The following is a 17,563-nucleotide window of genomic DNA, read 5'->3' as shown; positions in this document are numbered from 1 at the left end:
TTATTAAGTATAATAATATTTAAACAGTTATCACAAGAAAGTGTGAATAAATTTGTTATCAGGGGGCACTTAAAATGGGTGGCGGGGCCGGCGCCGTGGCTCGCTTGATTAATCCTCCACCTGCGGTGCCAGTATCCCATATGGGCGCCGGGTTCTAGTCCCAGTTGCTCCTCTTCCAGTCCAGCTCTCTGCTGTGGCCAGGGAAGGCAGTGGAGGATGGCCCAAGTGCTTGGGCCCCTGCACCCACATGGGAGACTAGGAAGAAGCACCTGGCTCCTGGCTTCGGATCAGTGTAGTTCCGGCCGTAGGGGCCACATGGGGGTTAACCAACGGAAGGAAGACCTTTCTCTCTGTCTCTAACTCTGTCAAATAAACAAACAAACAAACAAACAAAATCGTTAGCACTTACAAAGATGCATGTTTTAACTCAAGATTTGGAGATTACAAACCCAAATAAGCTAAATTTCCTTTATTAAGCTCTCATGAAGCTTACAGTATTTTAAAAACCATTATTTCAAAATACCAAATTTTAATATTTCATTTAAGGCCAGGAATTTTACATTACTTTTATAAAGTAGATAACTAAAATGAGTAAATTCCCTTTGAAGTATCCTTATTGGTGTTGGAAGTGGGGTAATTCATACTTTTTTTTTTTTTTTTTTTTAAGATTTATGTTATTCAATTGCAAGGCAAGTGACAGAGGGAGGCAGAGCCAAAGAGATCTTCCAACCACTGGTTCACTCACCAAATTACTAACAGTCAGCTCTGGCCAAGCTGAAACCAGGAGCTTGAACTTCATCTGGATCTCCCACATCTGTGGCAGGGGCCCAGAACTTGGGCCATCCTCTGCTGCCTGGATAGGAAGCGGAGCAACAGGCCGGCACCGTGGCTCATGCTGGCACCCCGGGTTCTTGTCCCCATTGGGGTGCCGGGTACTAATCCCGGTTGCTCCTCTTCTAGTCCAACTCTCTGCTGTGGCCCAGGAGGGCAGTGGAGGATGGCCCAAGTGCTTGGGTCCCTGCATCCACATGGGAGACCAGGAGGAAGCACCTGGCTCCTGGCTTCGGATTGGTGCAGCGCTGGCCGTAGTGGCCATTGGGGGAGTGAACCAGCGGAAGGAAGACTTTTCTGTCTCTCACACTGTCTATAACTCTCTCTGTCTCTCTCACTGTCTAACTCTGTCAAAAAAAAAAAAAAAAAGAAGTGGAACAATGGAAACTGGAACTGGCACTGATAGGGGATGCTGGCATTGAAGGTCCTCATACTTCTTTAATAAACCTTAACTTTTTTTTTTTTAAACTTTTGTTTATTTACTTGAGAACTAGAGTTACAATCAGAGAGAGGAAGAGACAGAGAGAAAGGTCTCCCATCCACTGGTTCACTCCCCAAATGGCCGCTATGGCTGGAGCTGGGCTGATCCAAAGCTAGGAGCCAGGAGCTTCTTCCAGGTCTCCCACAAAGGTGCAGGGGCCCAAGCATTTGGGCCATCTTCTACTGCTTTCCCAGATCGTAAGCAGAGAGCTGGATCAGAAGAGGAGCAGCAAGAACTAGAACCGGCACCCACATGGGATGCTGGAGCCACAGAGGCTTAGCCCACTACACCACAGCACCAGCCCCAACCTTAACTGTTTTTAATTTATAAATGTTTTACTTTCATTCCATGATTTGTGGGCAAGAATATGGAAGCAAAACAACTCCTCATATCGGGGAAGGAGAGAGACTTAACTTCCTAATTTTCACAGAATCAGATTTGAAGTGATTTGTATGAACCTGCTGTAACTACTTCTAGAACTTGCAGCTCTAAACCATGCAAAGTAAACTTCCCAAAATAAAACTACATTTCTCGTGTATATGTTTCCCCATGTACCTAATGCAGTATCCTTTAAAAATCATGTAGGACAAAATATTCTTATTCATAAAACATTCATGAATAATGAGGTACAGGTATTGCTCTTTCAGGAAAAGAATCTATCCAACTGCAGAATAAATCTGAACAATATGAGTATGTTCTCTTAAGCTGGTAATTCACTAAAGCCTATAGTTATGAACTTTCAAGTAACTCTGAGGAGGCTTTTCAAATTGTTTATTAATGTGTCAATTAGCTACAGGGAAAAGAAATTATACAAGTTACTTGACAAAATGAACATTAATGCTGATATCTAAAGTATACTGCAAGGTTGAATTTTAGGAAATGTAGATAGGTGGATTTGTGGAAAAAATTCACATTCCTACCAACAAATTTCAGTAAATGCTGTGCTGATCAATATATACAGATAGTATATATATATATAGATATAGATATAGATACGTAGGTATAGATATAGATAATGCTGTGTCAAATTAAATAGTTGTCCAGCTTGAGCTCTGCCAATTCACAAATTCATGAATTTGTTAAAAAAGTACAGAATAATAATTAGGTAATATTTTCAAAAAATACACTCATTCCTCAGTATCCAAGGTAGGTTTGGTTCCAGAAGCCTCCCCAGATACCAAAATTCTCACTCAGGTCCCTAATATAAAATGGCACATTTGCGAATAACCTAAGCACATCCTCCCACATACTTTAATCATGTCTGGATTACTTATAATTCATAAAAAATGCAATGTTATATAAGTAGTTGTTATGCTGTATCAGGAAATAATCACAAGAAAAAATCTGTACAAGTTCAGTACAGTCACAATTTTTTTTTTTTTTTGACAGGCAGAGTGAACAGTGAGAGACAGAGAGAAAGGGCTTCCTTTGCCGTTGGTTCACCCTCCAATGGCCGCTGCGGCTGGCGCGCTGACCGGCACACCACTCTGATCCGAAGCCAGGAGCCAGGTGCTTATCCTGGTCTTCCATGCGGATGCAGGGCCCAAGGACTTGGGCCATCCTCCACTGCACTCCTGGGCCACAGCAGAGAGCTGGACTGGAAGAGGGGCAACCGGGACAGAATCCGGTACCCCGACCCGGTGTGTCGGCGCCACAGACGGAGGATTAGCCTATTGAGCCACGGCGCCGGCCAGTCACAATTTCTTTTTCTGAATATTTTCAATCCTTTGTTTGAATCCGCAGACTTAACTAATACTTTTTTTTTTTTTTTAGATTAATTTATTTGAAAGGCACAGAGACAGAGACAAATAGAGATCTTCCATCTGCTGGCTCAGCTCCCCAGATGGCCACAATTACCTGGGCTGGCCAGGCTGACCTGAAGCCAGAAGCTTCTTCTGGGTCTCCTACATGGGTGCAGGGGCCCAAGCACTTGGGCTGTTTTCCACTGCTTTCCCAGCACATAAGCAGGGAGCTAGATGGGAAGTAGAGCAGCGGGGACTCAAACCAGTGCCCATATGGGATGCTGGCACCACAGGCAGGGGCTTAACTCACTATGCCAAAGCGCTGGCCCCCACACTGGTGGTATCTTTTAAAAGTCACAGCTATGGAGTACTAGCTGTCCACTTATGACAACCACAGCTACATGTCAATGTACATATAAAATGGCTACTTACATATTAGTTTCCTATTGCTATAAGGTCACTATAAACATATTATTGTAAACCTAGAACAAATATTATTTCATGGCTCTGGAGAGCAAAAATCCAAAATGGGCCTTTGGGTGGAAATCAGGGTGTAGGCAGAGCTGCATTCCTTTCTAAAGGCTCCAAGAAAGTCTGTTTCCTTACTTTTTTTCAGCTCCTAAATTCTTTGTTGGCTCATAGGCCCTCGTCATCTTCGACATCAACAACAGCTGGTTGAGTTTTTCTCACATCTAATCACTGACATTGACTCTTCTGCTTCCCCTTTCCACACTTCAAAAGACCCTTTGATTAGGTTTGTTAAAAAATCCTGGATAACCTAGTTTTAGGTCATCTGAGTAGCAGACTTAATTTGTATTGGCAACTTGAATTCCCTCTTACCATGTAACACACCATATTCCCACATTTGGAGATTAAGACATGGATACTGCCTCCCATACATATGAATAATTTTCCCTACAAATTTCATGAGCCATCATCTATCTTTGAAATTACATGTAAACTACTCACATATGAGAATACTTCAAAAAGTTCATGGAAATGCTATTATTAATAAACTATGCATGGATTTCAAAATTTTTGGCACCAGAATAAACTTATAATTTCATTTTTCCATAAATGTTTACAAGTACCCTGGGATATGCATTATTCTAGAGAACTGTAATCATCCTGATTACTTTGTATCTTGCATTTATAAACATTTTTCTATGTTGCTATGCATCATTTTTGGATGATATTTAATAGTAAATCTAGTAGGTTTCCCACAGCTTACTCAAAATTCCTCCTACTATTAGTCATTACACACATATATACACACTCCTTTTTCAGCACTGTATTTAATTCTGAAGACAGCATCTTTCTGCACAGATCTTTTATGTTTTGGATTTATTTCACTTAGACTAGGTTCCTTAAATTGGAAGGTTTGAATGTTTTCATAATACATTTTACATATTGTCAATTTATTTTCCAGAACAGCTCGTTTAAAAAAAAATTTAAATAAGGTGAACAAATTACATGTATTTCATAAATACAGATTTAAGAGCATAATATCTTCCCCCCACCCTCCCTTCTACCTACCCCACAAGAAGAGTTGTTTTAATTTACATTGCCACCAGGCTTTATAAGAACACTATCAATGGGCAGTGGTTTTTTTTCCTTCTTAATCTTTGAGGGTACCTTCTGTGTATAGAAAAGATTATTGAAGGTTCAATTAAATTTCTGTCAAAATCATGAAACTTAGTTATTAACTTTTAAATTCAACTTGCAAATCTAGTTATTCATAAATTTTAACAGCAGTTGCTTTAAAGAGGACTTTTTAAGTTCTCTTAAACACTTATAACTACATTTAGAATAAATTTTATTTCCTTAAGTACTTAATGTTTAATAAGCACAGTATCTCTGAGTACTTCAACTCCTTTAAATCTAATAACTTAAGTATATAAAAACTTTTTTATTTGACAGATAGAACTACAGACAGTGAGAGAGAGAGAGAGACAGAAAGGTCTTCCCTCCATTGGTTCACCCCCTAAATGGCCACTATGGCCGGAGCTACGCCAATCCGAAGGCAGGAGCCAGGTGTCTCCTCCTGGTCTCCCATGCGGGTGCAGGGGTCCAGGCACTTGGGCCATCCTCCAGTGCCCTCCTGGGCCATAGCAGAGAGCTGGACCGGAAGAGGAGCAAACGAGACTAGAACCCGGTGCCCACCTGGGATGCCAGTGCCAAAGGCAGAGGATCAACCAAGTGAGCCATAGTACCAGCCCCAGGATTTTATATTTTTTTAAATGTCCAGATCTTCACAATCATATTAAGATTTTCATACCTTTAAGATTAATGTGATAGGTACTCTGCTAGGCCAAGTTTTCTTAAACATTGTAAGAATTTAAAATATACCCATCATTTCTTAGCCTGGTAGTAGCAAATACTACAGCTTGATTTACTAAATCAGTTCTATATTTAAGTTATGTATGTATGTTCTGGGGTTAAAAACTATAACCCTCTAGGGACAGTTATATCATCCCACGCAACTCAAAATTGCCATCCTACGCAGATTATCAGTTAGAGCCCTGTATTTGAGGGTTCTCAGATTCAAATTACAAATAACCTAGTTCTTCCATCTGCCACTAACAGAGTTGCTGACTTTCATCACTACTTGGATGGTTTGCATATCGCTGGATACTCTAAGATCATCCAATTCCTTCTCCATGTCTCCTAGTTCTGTGACTATGGTTATAGCACTAAAGTGTTGCTAACAGACAGGCTCTAATTATTTATGTGGCAAAAGAAACAAATGTTTTAAAAATGGATATGTCAGAAATGTGTGGTTCATTAGTCTGATAAATTTAGCAATTCTCCATCTCTTACTAGAGCATCTCCAACTGTTAATTTAAAAAAGTAATTCAACAATGCAGGAAGGTGAAAACTTACATAGCTACTGTTCATTCATTTTGAGGTTGTACCTTTTCAAATATTATTTGTGGGAGTTTGTGGATAATTTTTGTTAGCTATATAGAGAGCTATTCCTTTTGTCTGACAAATTGAGTATATTAACCTTTTATCTGCTTTACAGATATTTTTCAGTTTGTCATGTCTTTAGTAATTACAGTGAATTTTCCTATTTCTACTTCTTAAAATATCTGTGTAGCCATCAAATAGTGTTCACCAGGATTTTGTCTTGAGCGCTTTTATCATTCTACCTGCTCTGCCTCAGTGCTCTCACCTGATCCCATAAACTATCATCTGCAGTCAATGAACTACTAAATCTATAACATGCAAAACAGACCTTCGCTTTAAACTCCAGACTTCTAAATAAAAAATCCAACCCTAATCTCCAGTTACCTCTAAGGTGTATGGGGTGAGGGTCTAGGAGGGGGCGATGCACTTAGCCCATAGGCACCTCACATAAACATGGCAGATCTCAAAATTAGCCAAACCTGTGCTCTGCTTCCCCTGTCTCAGGAAATGGTACTAACAGCCTCTCAGCTGTCTACACCAGAAACTCGAGTCACACTACTTACCTCTTTCTCTCTCGTCTCCATACCACAAAGCTCCAAAATCTCTTTAGTCTTACCTTTCAACTTCCTCCACCTTATTCTGCTCTAGCCATACAGGCACTGAATTTACTGGTCCTTTACCTTTTTGGACTAATTCATATGAACCCTGTAAGTCTCAGCTGCCTTAGGAAGGCCTTAATTAAATCTCTAGTGTTCTAACCCCATGATATATGCTTTCTTGGCAACTCGTACTTTTTTTGCTACTTAGTACAGTTGCAATCTATATGATTATTAATGTATGTTTCTGCTACTAAACTAGATCATAACAGGAGAAACTGTGGCTTCTTTTTTCACTCCTATACACTTAATGCCTACCATACAGTGCAGTGAATATGACACAGGGTAAGGCTGAGTGGTTACTTGGAAGGGGGGAACAATGTATGTGTACATGTAGATTTAGGTTTCTATATATGTATATACTTATGGATTTATACTCATATAGGTATATACTTATAAACAAACCCAATCTTTTTTATACCTCATTTTACTCTCTGCTACATTTCTACTTCAAGTACACATTTCTAAAGGATGCCCTGTACTCTTTTTAAGATTTATTTATTTGAAAGAGTTACAGAGAGAGGTAGTGACACAGAGAGTGGTCTTCCAGCTGCTGGTTCACTCCCCTGATGATTGAATGGCTGCAGCTGCGCCGATCTGGAGCCAGGAGCTTCTTCAGGTCTTCCACACGGGTACAGGGGCACAAGGGCTTGGGTCATCCTCCACTGCTTTCCCAGGCCACAGCAGAGAGCTGGATTGGAAGAGGAGCAGCCAGGACTAGAACCCATCCCATATGGGATGCCGGTGCTTCAGGCCAGGGCTTTAACCTGCTGCACTATAGCGCTGGTTCCTACATTTTGTTGTTGTTGTTTTTTTTTTTTTAAAAGCTTTTTAAAAAAGCTTTATTTATTTATTTATTTGAAAGGCAGAGTTAGAGAGAGAGGGAGAGACAGAGAACTTCTGTCAACTGGTTTACTCCCCAAATGGCCACAACAGCTGGAGCTGGGCCTGTCCAAAGCCAGGAGCCTCTTCTGGTCTCCTCCATGGGTGTAGGGGCCCAAGGACTTGGGTCGTCATCTGCTGCTTTCCCAGGTGCATCAGCAGGGAGCCTGATCAGAAATGGAGCAGCCAGGGCTCAAACCAGCACCCATATGGGATGCTGGCACCACAGGCAGCTGCTTTACCCACTGCACTACAGTGCCAACCCCACATTTTCTACCTGTTCTCTAGTATCCTCATTAAAGTGAACTTTTTTGGGGCTGGCGCCGTGGCTAACTTGGTTAATCCTCCACCTGCGGTGATGGCATCCCATATGGGTGCCAGGTTCTAGTCCCAGTTGTTCCTCTTCCAGTCCAGCTCTCTGCTGTGGCCTGGGAGGGCAGTGGAGGATGGTCCAAGTTCTTGGGCTCCCGCACCTGCATGGGAGACCGGGAGGAAGCACCTGGCTCCTGGCTTCGGATCGGTGTAGTTCTGGCTGTAGTGGCCATTTGGGGGGTGAACCAACGAAAGTAAGACCTCTCTCTCTCTCTCTCTAACTCTACCTGTCAAATAAAAGAAAAAAATAAAGTGAACTTTTTCTTCTTAAAGATTTATTTTTCTGGATTAGAGAGAGAGAGAGAAAGTACCTTCATCATCTTGTTCACTCCCCATATGTCCATAACAGCCAGGTCTGGGCCAAGCTGAAGCCAGGAACCAGAAACTCCATCCTGGTCTTCCACATGGGTGACAGGGCCTCAAGCACTTGGGCCATCTTCCACTGCCTTCCCACACACATTAGCAGGAAGCTGGATCGGCAATCCAGTGGTGCAGTTAACATGCAGTACCTGCAAAGCAGGAAGCTGGATCAGAAGCAGAGCATCAAGGATCTGAACTGGCACTCCTCTGTGCCACAACGCTGGCCTCCCGAAGTGAATTTCTGAAATACAGATCTGATCAAGCTACTCATTGGTTAAAGATTTTGGAGGGCCATCAACAGAAAAGGTGCAAACAAGGCCTCTTATGGTTTGACCTTTATTCACTTGAGCAAGCTATAGCCTCAACCCCAAAAAAGGGACCAAGGCAACAAATCACAGCAAACTACCTGATTTTCTTAAACATACAAGATTCTTTTTAACAGTCTTGTTTTCTTATACTGTAGTGACACTATTCTGCTTAAAATGCTTTCTGTATCCTGTTTCTCCTCTCTTTTCTCAACCAAAGTATCTTTTTTTTTTCTAAAGATTTATTTATGTATATAAAAGAGTTACATACAGAGAGAAGGAGAGGCATAGAGAGAGGTCTTCCATCCACTGGTTCACTCCCTGATTGGCCGAAACTGCGCTGATCTGAAACCAGGAGCCAGGAGTTTCCTCTAGATCTCCCACACAGGTGTAGGGGCCCAAGAATTTGAGCTACCTTCTACTGCTTTCCCAGGTCATAGCAGAGAGCTGGATAGGAAGTTGAGCAGCCGGGACTCAAACTGGCACGCATATGGGATGGCGGCATTGCACACAGCACCAGCCCCCAAAATATCTTTCAAGACAGAGTTCAATTGCTACCTCCTCCCAAAAAGCTTTTCTGAACCACTTATTCCTGAGTTAAGTATATTTCCTCTATATTTATCATTTTTTAATTGTTTTTATTTGAAAGGCAATGATGGCTGGGGAGAGAGAGAGGAAGGGAGGAAGGCAGGGAGAGACTATCTTCCATCCTCTAGTTCACTCCTGAAATGGCTACAATAGGGAGGTCTGGGCCAGGCTGAAGCCAGAAGCCAGGAGCTTATCCTGGTCTTCTACATGGATGGCAGGAACCCAAGCACTTAGGTGACCTTCCTTGACTTCTCAGGTATAGTAGCAGGAAGCCAGTTTGGAAACAGAGTGGCTGAGACTTGAATCTGCACTCTGATTTGGGATGCCATCATCACAAGCCGTGGCTTAATTCATTACACCACAATGCTGGCCCCATACTGGAATTTATAAACAAGAAATTATCCTTCTCTCACTGGATATTCGGTTCCTGGCTAATAGGGACTATATATTTTTCATCTCTACTTCAAGTTCTCGTGTGGACTTTGGCAAATAGGTATTAAAACCTATAAAAACATACTTACCTTTTGAGAAATGCTATTCTAACTTCTGGGAAATCTTCCAGTCAATCAGTGAATCTGAAAGTAAATACTTCAGATTTATAATAGCAAAAAATTGAAAACAACCTAAATGTCCAGTAATAGAGGAATGATACAGTCTGCTAAATTATGCGCAGCACAGCAATTTAGAATGAAGACTGTAAATGATATAGTAACAATGCAGATGCTTTTCTCAGATAAGAAAAGATAAATATAGGATCACACTTTGATCCTATAGAAGTAGATGCACAGACACTGACTACAAGGGAATGAAAATTTGATGAGTTGTTTGGAATATTCAAAACGTTATGTTTTGGTATATCTTCTCAATTATAATTAAAATAATTTAAGTTAAATATATACCACTAATAGATGTCATGTATAAATGCATGAGTATATAAATATATATATGCATGTATTTCCTATATGTACAGATACCTCAGTAGAAATGAGTATGCATGGCCTTAGTCTCTTCTAAAAAGACACAGGAATTTCTTTTTTTTTTTTTTAAAGATTTATTTATTTATTTGAAAGGCAGAGTTAGAGAGAGGGAGAGGCAGAGGCAGAGAAAGAAATCGTCCATCTGCTGGTTCATTCCCAGATGGCCACAATGGCCAGGGCTGGACTGGGCTGAAGCCAGGAGCTTCACCTGGATCTCCCATGTGAGTGGCAGGAGCCCACATACTTGGACCAGCTTCTGCTGCTTTCCCAGGTGCATCAGCAGGGAACTGGATTGGAAGTAGAGTGTCCAGAACTCAAAACAGTGTCCACATGGGAAGCCAGCACTGCAGGCAGTGGCTTAACACACTGTGCCACAGTGTCCAGCCCCAAATAGGACTTCTTAGAGAAAAGACTAAGTCCAAGGCTGAGGCAGAATAAGATAAACATGGAACATCTTATGATAACCAGAAAAAAAGTGATAAAAAAATTCTTTTGGATGCAGACATATTATAGAGACACAGGAGGCCAGACTGAAGGGCCTTCCACTAGCTAAATCTAAGACACTCTGAACAGAGTAATTAAATACACACTTAAATATTAAGAGGTTGGGCAGGATTTGGCCTATCAGTCAAGATGCCACTTAACACACCTGCGTGCCCTATCAAAATACCTGGATTTGATACCTGGCTCCAGCTCCCAATTCCAGCTTCTTGCTATTGCAGACCCTAGAAGGCAGCAGGTAATAATTCAAGTGATTGGCTCTTTGTTACCCACGTGAGAGACCTGGACTTAGTTTGGTTACTGGCTTCAGCCTGGCTCAGTCCAAGCCATTGTGGGTATCTGTAGAATGAACTAGCAGATAGCAGCTCTTTCTCTCTGCCTCTTGAATGAGTAATATTTTTTTTTTAAAAAAAGAAGAAAATATTGAGAGGTGAAGGAACATGATGTAATTTACCCTCAAGTGATTCAGGGGAAAAAAAAACTACTTAAAAATAAACAAAGAGGGGCCAGTGTTGTGGCACAGCAAGTTAAGCTGAGACCTGCCACACCAGCATCAGTTCAGGTTCCCAGTTGCTCTACTTCCAACCCAGCTCCCTGCTAATCTGCCTAGGAAGGCAGCACAAGACACTTGGAACTCCATCTGGGTCTCCTGCCTTTGTGGCCATTTGGGGAATAAACCAGCAGATGCAAGATCTTTCTGTCCTTGCCACTCTCTTAGCAATTCAACCTTTCAAATAAATAAACTGAAAAAAAACACATATAACTGTTGACAGAGGGAAGGCAAATGAGAATCAACAAATACAGAAATGAAAATACACTGGGGCTAGCGTTGTGGCATAGCAGGTAGAGCTGTTGCCTGCAGCGCCAGCATCTCATACAGACAGTTTCAAGTCCTGGCTGCTCCACTTCTGATCCAGCTCCCTGCTGATGTGCCTGGGAAAGCAGTAGAGGATGGTCGAGTGCTTGGGTCCCTGCATCCACCTGGCAGACCTGGAGGAACCTACTGGGTCCTGGCTTGGCCTGACCCAGCCCCAGCTTTTACTGCCACTTGGGGAGTGAACTGTTTCTGTCTCTCTCTCTAACTCTGCCTTTCAAATAGAAAAATAAAAAAGACAAGACAGGAATTCACAAACTCATGCCAATAATAAACTGATAAATCAGGGAGAAGGAAGGATTCTTTGTAGTTGAATGCTGTGGGCCATAATGTAGAGGGAATACTAGATTTGTTCAAGTACTTTAGCAATAATGAATGCTGACTAAGGGGGAAACTTTCATGAGGAGCACAGCATGATATAACAGCAAATGTACCCCTACAAATTGCCTATCAATTGCCATGAGGAGAAAAAAAAATTACACAGTGAAAAATTTGGGCACATACTTATATTAACCAGATGTTCAAAGTGAAGACCAGTGAGAGACAGGTAGGTATCATGTGCTTTGAGATGTAATTCTCAAAGAAGGAAGCAACATGACCTGTGCAACAGTCCAGGTGAGAATGCATAAGCTCAGTCTAATATTGAGGGGACATCCAATACAAAATGAGGAATGTTCGGAGTTGAGGGAGAAGCTATATGCTTCAAAAATGGAAAGGTCATAAAAGACAAATAAGTGTTCTGAAAATGTTCCAAAGTAAAGGAAGGTAAAGAGGCCTGACAACTAAGTGCAGTCCCTGACTCAAGACTGGATCCTGGAAAAAAAGAGGGGAATGCTATAAAAAATAATTTACAAAATAAGAAAATGGATGGCAAACTATTGTTTCAATGTGAACTTATGAAACTGATAGGAAATACTCTCTCAAGTATTTAGGGATAAAGGCCCAACATGTATATAGTGTAACTGAAAATGGCTCAGCAAAAAAAGTATATAAAATTAAAATACATATATATGGAGAGAGAACTCACCCTCACACAAAAGCAAACACATAGTACAGATATTCTTTGTACTGTTTTTATTTTTATAAATTTTAAAATATTCCCAATTAAAATGTTTTTTGTTATTGTTGAATTAAGTCAACCTAAGAGAAACAGGACCAAGAGGAAAATCAAAGGAACTTGAAAACTTAGTAAATTTTACTTAGAAAACTAAGTAAATTCCTTTTTTAAATTTTTTAAAGATTTTATTTATTTATTTATTGAGAGGTAGAGATACAGAGAGACACAGAGAGAGGTCTTCTATGCACTGGTTCACTCCCCAGATGGCCTCATCCCCCAAATGGCTGCAATGGCCAGAGTTGAGCCAGGAACCAGGAGCTTCCGGGTCTTCCACATGGGTGCAGGGGCCCAAGCACTTGGACAATCTTCCACTACTTTCCCAGGCCACAGCAGAGAGCTGGCTTGCAAGAGGAGCAGCCAGGACTAGAACCGGTGCCCATATGGGATGGCAGCGCTGTAGAAGGAAAATTTAACCTACTGCACCACGGCACCAGGCAACCCCTACCCTGGGTAAATTATTTTTAAAAGATTCACTCATGCATAGTATATCGAAGTTACTATTCAAAATGTTTTCTTCTTTAAGAGTCTGCATTCTTTCTGGAAAGATAAACAGACCTACAGCCTTCTCAGTTTTATCTGAATAAGTTAATATGTTGAAACCAACACTCCATTAGTGGTAGCTTACTCATTAGAAACGGCAGGGTTGGGGGGAAGCACTAAAATTATAAGACCTTTCTTCTGCACACAACCCATATTTACTATCCATTTGCATTCCAGTTTCCAAAAGTAAAACTTCAGATTTCAAATTATGACTTCAGTTCTACTCTCATGACAAATAAAAGGGAATACAAACTGGGTGGGTGGAAATGGGGTGAGGGAGGGATAAGTAACTCTTCCCTGGATTGAAAAAGCAAGTTGAAAACTTTTGCTCTAATTGAGTACCTAAATGATTGAGTTATTTCTTTTCATAAAGTACATCACTTTATGGAAGTACTGAAGTTACAGACAAATAATCATGCTAGATTTTTACCCTGAGTTTAGTAGTCTGAAGTAAAAGCACTTTTTCTTTTTTCTTTGAAATTTAACTCAGGAATTTGCACCCCCTTGTGGTCAAAATTCTTAGTTTTCAAAAGGCCGTATTTTTGAACTGGGGTTTTTTTGTTGTTGTTGTTCAGGCATAGGAACTATATTGATTGATTTTTTTTTCTCCCATTCTAGCAAATCAGGAAGTTTTAATGAAGGATTTTTTGCTCATTAAATAACATTTTAAATCTTCTAAAAATTACCTCCACAAAAACTTTAGTCTGTGCAAAATGGAGATAATTGTATCTACCCTATGTGTATGAAGGTTCAATGGAAAAATGCATGTACATGCTTAGCACAGTGCTGACACACAGCAGGTACTGGATAAATGTTATTTTTAAATGTTTGTTTATTTTATCCACTTGAAAGCCAGAGTGACAGAGATCTTCCATTTGCTGGTTCACTCTGAAAATGCTTCCAACAGGCAGGGCTGGGCCAGGCTGAAGCCAGGAGCAGGAGTGCACTTGAGCCTTCATCTGCTGCCTCCCAGGATGCAACAGATTTTAGAAGGAAGCTGGAGAGAAATCCAGTAGCCAGGACTGGAATCCAGGCACTCCTCTATGGGATGTGGCTCCCCAAGTGGCAGCTTAGCCCACCGTGCCACAATACCCACCTAGTGTTACTAGTTATCAATATCATCATCATCACTTTAGAATTCTTTTGACAGACTCTATCTAAAAGCAAAGTAAGTCAAACCAGGTTGTGTTATTTACCTATTCATAAGATTCTAGTACAATCTTGCAAGCAAATTCCCCAAATACAAGAATACTACTTATCTAGACTTTCCCCAGCCGATTCTCTCCTCAGGTTCATTATACAGTACACATAACATGTAATTATCTCTGTATGTTAGAATGTGTACAGTTTTTACTTTATATGTCTTAGATTGGTTTTTGTAGTTTTTGTTAGTATTCAGAAAAAACAGTGAAACTATTCCATTTCCATATTTTATTCTTATAAAATGGTAAAATAAATTAGCATATTTATTCACCTGACAGGAATTACTCATATTTGGCAAAAATCATGTCAAGCTGATTTGTCATTTAAAGGGGCTCTTGAATAAGACTAACCCTTAAGGGCACTGATTTTTAAAACACTCATTAAAGAAGCCACTTGAAAATATCAGTAATAGCTAACATTTATCAGTATGTCAAGCACAGTTCAAATGCCATTAGTGTATTAAGCTCATCTACATCCTTATAATAGTCCAATAAGGCATTAATATTGTTCATTTTTACAAAAGGTCAGACAGATAAAATGACTCACCTGAGATGACACAGTAAGTAGCAGAGATGGGATTCAAACCTAGGCAGTTTGGGCTGGAGTCCACCCATCTAAACAGTGCACAAAAGTACCACAGAAATTTAAGACAAATACACTACTTTACCAGGTTGTTTTCTTTGATTATCTCAAATTGGTAAAATCCCTTTCCAAATGTATTTTAATAATGCAAACCATGCCAGTCTTCTCCCATTTTCTTTCTTAGCACTTCAGTCACTTGCATATCCACTGTTTGATTTTTTTATACTCCACCAGTTATAGTTCACCACAAGTTGTGTTGTGATGAAAACTGAAATAAACATAACAATACATCAGATTTTAAACTGTTGGAGTCTTTTAAAAAGCCATTATAATTTAGGATTAAGTAAAAAATAACCAGCCAAAAGTAATCTTTAAATGTGATCACTTAGGAGCAAGAGCAGCTCTCTCTTTTAAATTTCATCTTAACTGGCCTAGTAGCAGGTAGGATACGTCTCCAAAGCAAATGAATCATTCGATTTTTAAGGGAAAGTGACAACTTTATCATAAACAGGTTTCCCTAGGTCTTGTGCTTCTACTTTATCAATGCTAAGACTTTGGAGCAGGTGGCTTAATCTGAGCCTCAGGTGTCTCTCATCTGTACAATGACACTAACACCAACCTCTCAGGGCTGCTGTGATCAATACACGTGATTAACCCAGCACACAGCCGAGGCACCATAGAGGTTACTGCTTTAAGAACGCGTCGCACGACGCAAGCTCGTCTTTGCTGAATTCAGCTCACTTACCCTGCCACTAAAAAAACTTTTAAAAATCACCCTAAGCGACACCAAAGACCGCCCATTCCTATCTCCAAAAAACTCAGCAGAAACTTTAAGGACGACCCTAAGAGAAGCTGGATTCGAGGAAGGCGCCTTCGCCAGCAGGCAGCCAGGGCCAGGGAAGCGGGCGCGGCGTCCGGGCGGGGGCGCGCGCTCGGGCACGCGCATCCCGAGGGGCGGGGGCCACGCCTCCCGCCCGTGCGGGCCGGCGCCCGTAGGCGCGCTAGGAGCCGGGCTCCGTGGTCTGACAGACGTGGGTTCACCCACGCGCTTTGTACCTGGGTGCCTTGGGGGAAACCGTTTGTACCTCAGTCTTGGTTTCCAGATCCTCAAACCGAGAATCACAAGACTTCCTACCTCGTCAGCGTGTTGTGCGGCTTCAGTGCGATAGCTCCGGGAGGGCGTAGGCGTAATGCCAGAGCCCTACACGCTGGCGGGGTTGTGGGGGTACACCTGTGTCCGTACGCAGGGCCGCGGAGAGGCGTCCCGGGATCTGGAGTTTAGACACTGGCTGTTAAGAGGTTTTTCGTTTTGCCTAAGCTGGACCCTTCTTGGTTTACCTCGAAGAGTGGACTAAATGCCTGTCCCCAGACAGGTACCTATGGCCTGACACGCCCACAGTCTGAACGTTCACTCTGCCTCTGCGGCCGTGCAAACGCGCTGCACGCAGGCGCAAGCAAAGAGGTGCGAGAACTGCGACCGCGGAAAAGGGAGAGCGGCGCACAACCGTGATTCTACGCATGCGCAAGGCAACGGGTTGGGGAGGGTAAAGATGTGCGCATGCGCAAACTGTCGGGCCCGTAAGGGGGGGTTAGAGGCGGTATTGACAGCTGTGGAGGCAGCCCGCGTTCCCGGCATGCCCCGGGGCGGCGGGGTTGGCTCTAACGAATTTGAATGAGGAGCCTCAGCGCTTTCGGCGCCATTTTCGAGTGATGCCTGATCTCATCAATCTAGCGGGAGGGACGGGACAACCTGTCCGAGAGTATAGCGCCACTAGGACTCCGCCAAAAAATCGCTAAAAAATCACCAAAAATTACTTGGAGCAAAGGGCAGTCCATGGTGCTTCGCCAAGGTTGGCGCAGTCGGTAAGAGCTTGAAGAAGTAGTAGGACGGGACTCGGGAGGTGGCAGCGGTGGGACCGGCAGTCGGTGGGGGGGTGCAAGGCGTGGGCGCCGAGTCCGCCGTCACTTGACTCGCAGAAAATCCCAGGAGAGAGGGTTGGGGGCAACGTGGGCGTCCTCGAGTGGGCGGCGGCGGGCGGAAAGTGGCGCGAGCGCCGAGCGACGGGGCTGCGGGGGGGAGGGGAGCTGCAGTTTGAGCGGGACGCGGACGCGCTGCGGCCGGCCAGCCGCCGCCCAGCCGATCTGTCAGCGGGACCCCCCGCCCGGGCCGGGGGCTGGGCGCGGCGGGGTCTCGGCCGCCGTCACTGCCTGACAGGAGGGAGGGGACGCGCGCCCTACCCCCCACGTCCCGAACCGAGTCGCCTTTTCTCGCAGTTTTCCCGGCCCGCTGATGGCCGCCTTCTCTTGACAAGAAACTTAAGGTCGACGGAAAATTCAGGACCCAGAGTCCTGGGTGTCTGCGGTCTGTCGCGACCGACAGTGCCCCGGCCCGGCGGCACTCGGACGTTTAGATGGCCGTCTCCTGACGCTAGAGCGTGAGGTGCCCGGAGCCGGAGAGTTTCGCTGCCGTCGCCGCCCTCCCCCTGCGCGCTTCCGTCCCGGTGCGGTCTTGTTAGGTAGGGGTCGGTCTGCCGGCGCCTGGCGCTTCGCAGCCGGGCGCGATGGGGCGGGGGCCGGCGGTTGAGGTTGTCGCGGGCTTTTGGCAAGGATGTTGGACTTAGGCGACTTGCTTGGGATTTTTG

General features: G+C 43.1%; 2 long non-coding RNA genes across 21 annotated transcripts in view; one reads left to right on the top strand and one right to left on the bottom strand.

Moving 5' to 3' along the window:
* LOC133761667 (uncharacterized) overlaps positions 1-17,563 on the top strand; it is a 123,317-nt gene that overhangs the window by 34,855 nt on the left and 70,899 nt on the right. For 16 of the 18 annotated variants that reach the window (XR_009866208.1, XR_009866204.1, XR_009866203.1 and 13 more), the window contains exon 1: positions 16,609-16,784. The exons of the other annotated variants lie outside the window; for them this stretch is intronic. This is a non-coding gene — a long non-coding RNA (uncharacterized LOC133761667). Of the gene's footprint in view, positions 1-16,608; positions 16,785-17,563 lie in introns of those variants that run through there. 18 annotated transcript variants of the gene reach the window in all.
* LOC133761668 (uncharacterized) lies at positions 64-16,385 on the bottom strand. Of its 3 annotated transcripts, none has more exons than XR_009866212.1 (4): positions 16,057-16,385; positions 14,886-14,953; positions 9,649-9,702; positions 64-362 (listed from the first exon to the last, which is right to left on the bottom strand). It is a non-coding gene; the product is annotated as an uncharacterized LOC133761668 (long non-coding RNA). The 3 variants fall into 3 exon arrangements; XR_009866211.1 differs by lacking the exon at positions 64-362 and adding an exon at positions 7,103-7,311; XR_009866210.1 differs by lacking the exon at positions 64-362 and adding an exon at positions 7,988-8,383.

This window comes from Lepus europaeus, chromosome 6, assembly GCF_033115175.1.
Source record: "Lepus europaeus isolate LE1 chromosome 6, mLepTim1.pri, whole genome shotgun sequence".
Classification (NCBI taxonomy): domain Eukaryota; kingdom Metazoa; phylum Chordata; class Mammalia; order Lagomorpha; family Leporidae; genus Lepus; species Lepus europaeus.
Note: the sequence above shows the minus strand (reverse complement) of the source record. Positions and strands in the feature narration are given on the sequence as shown.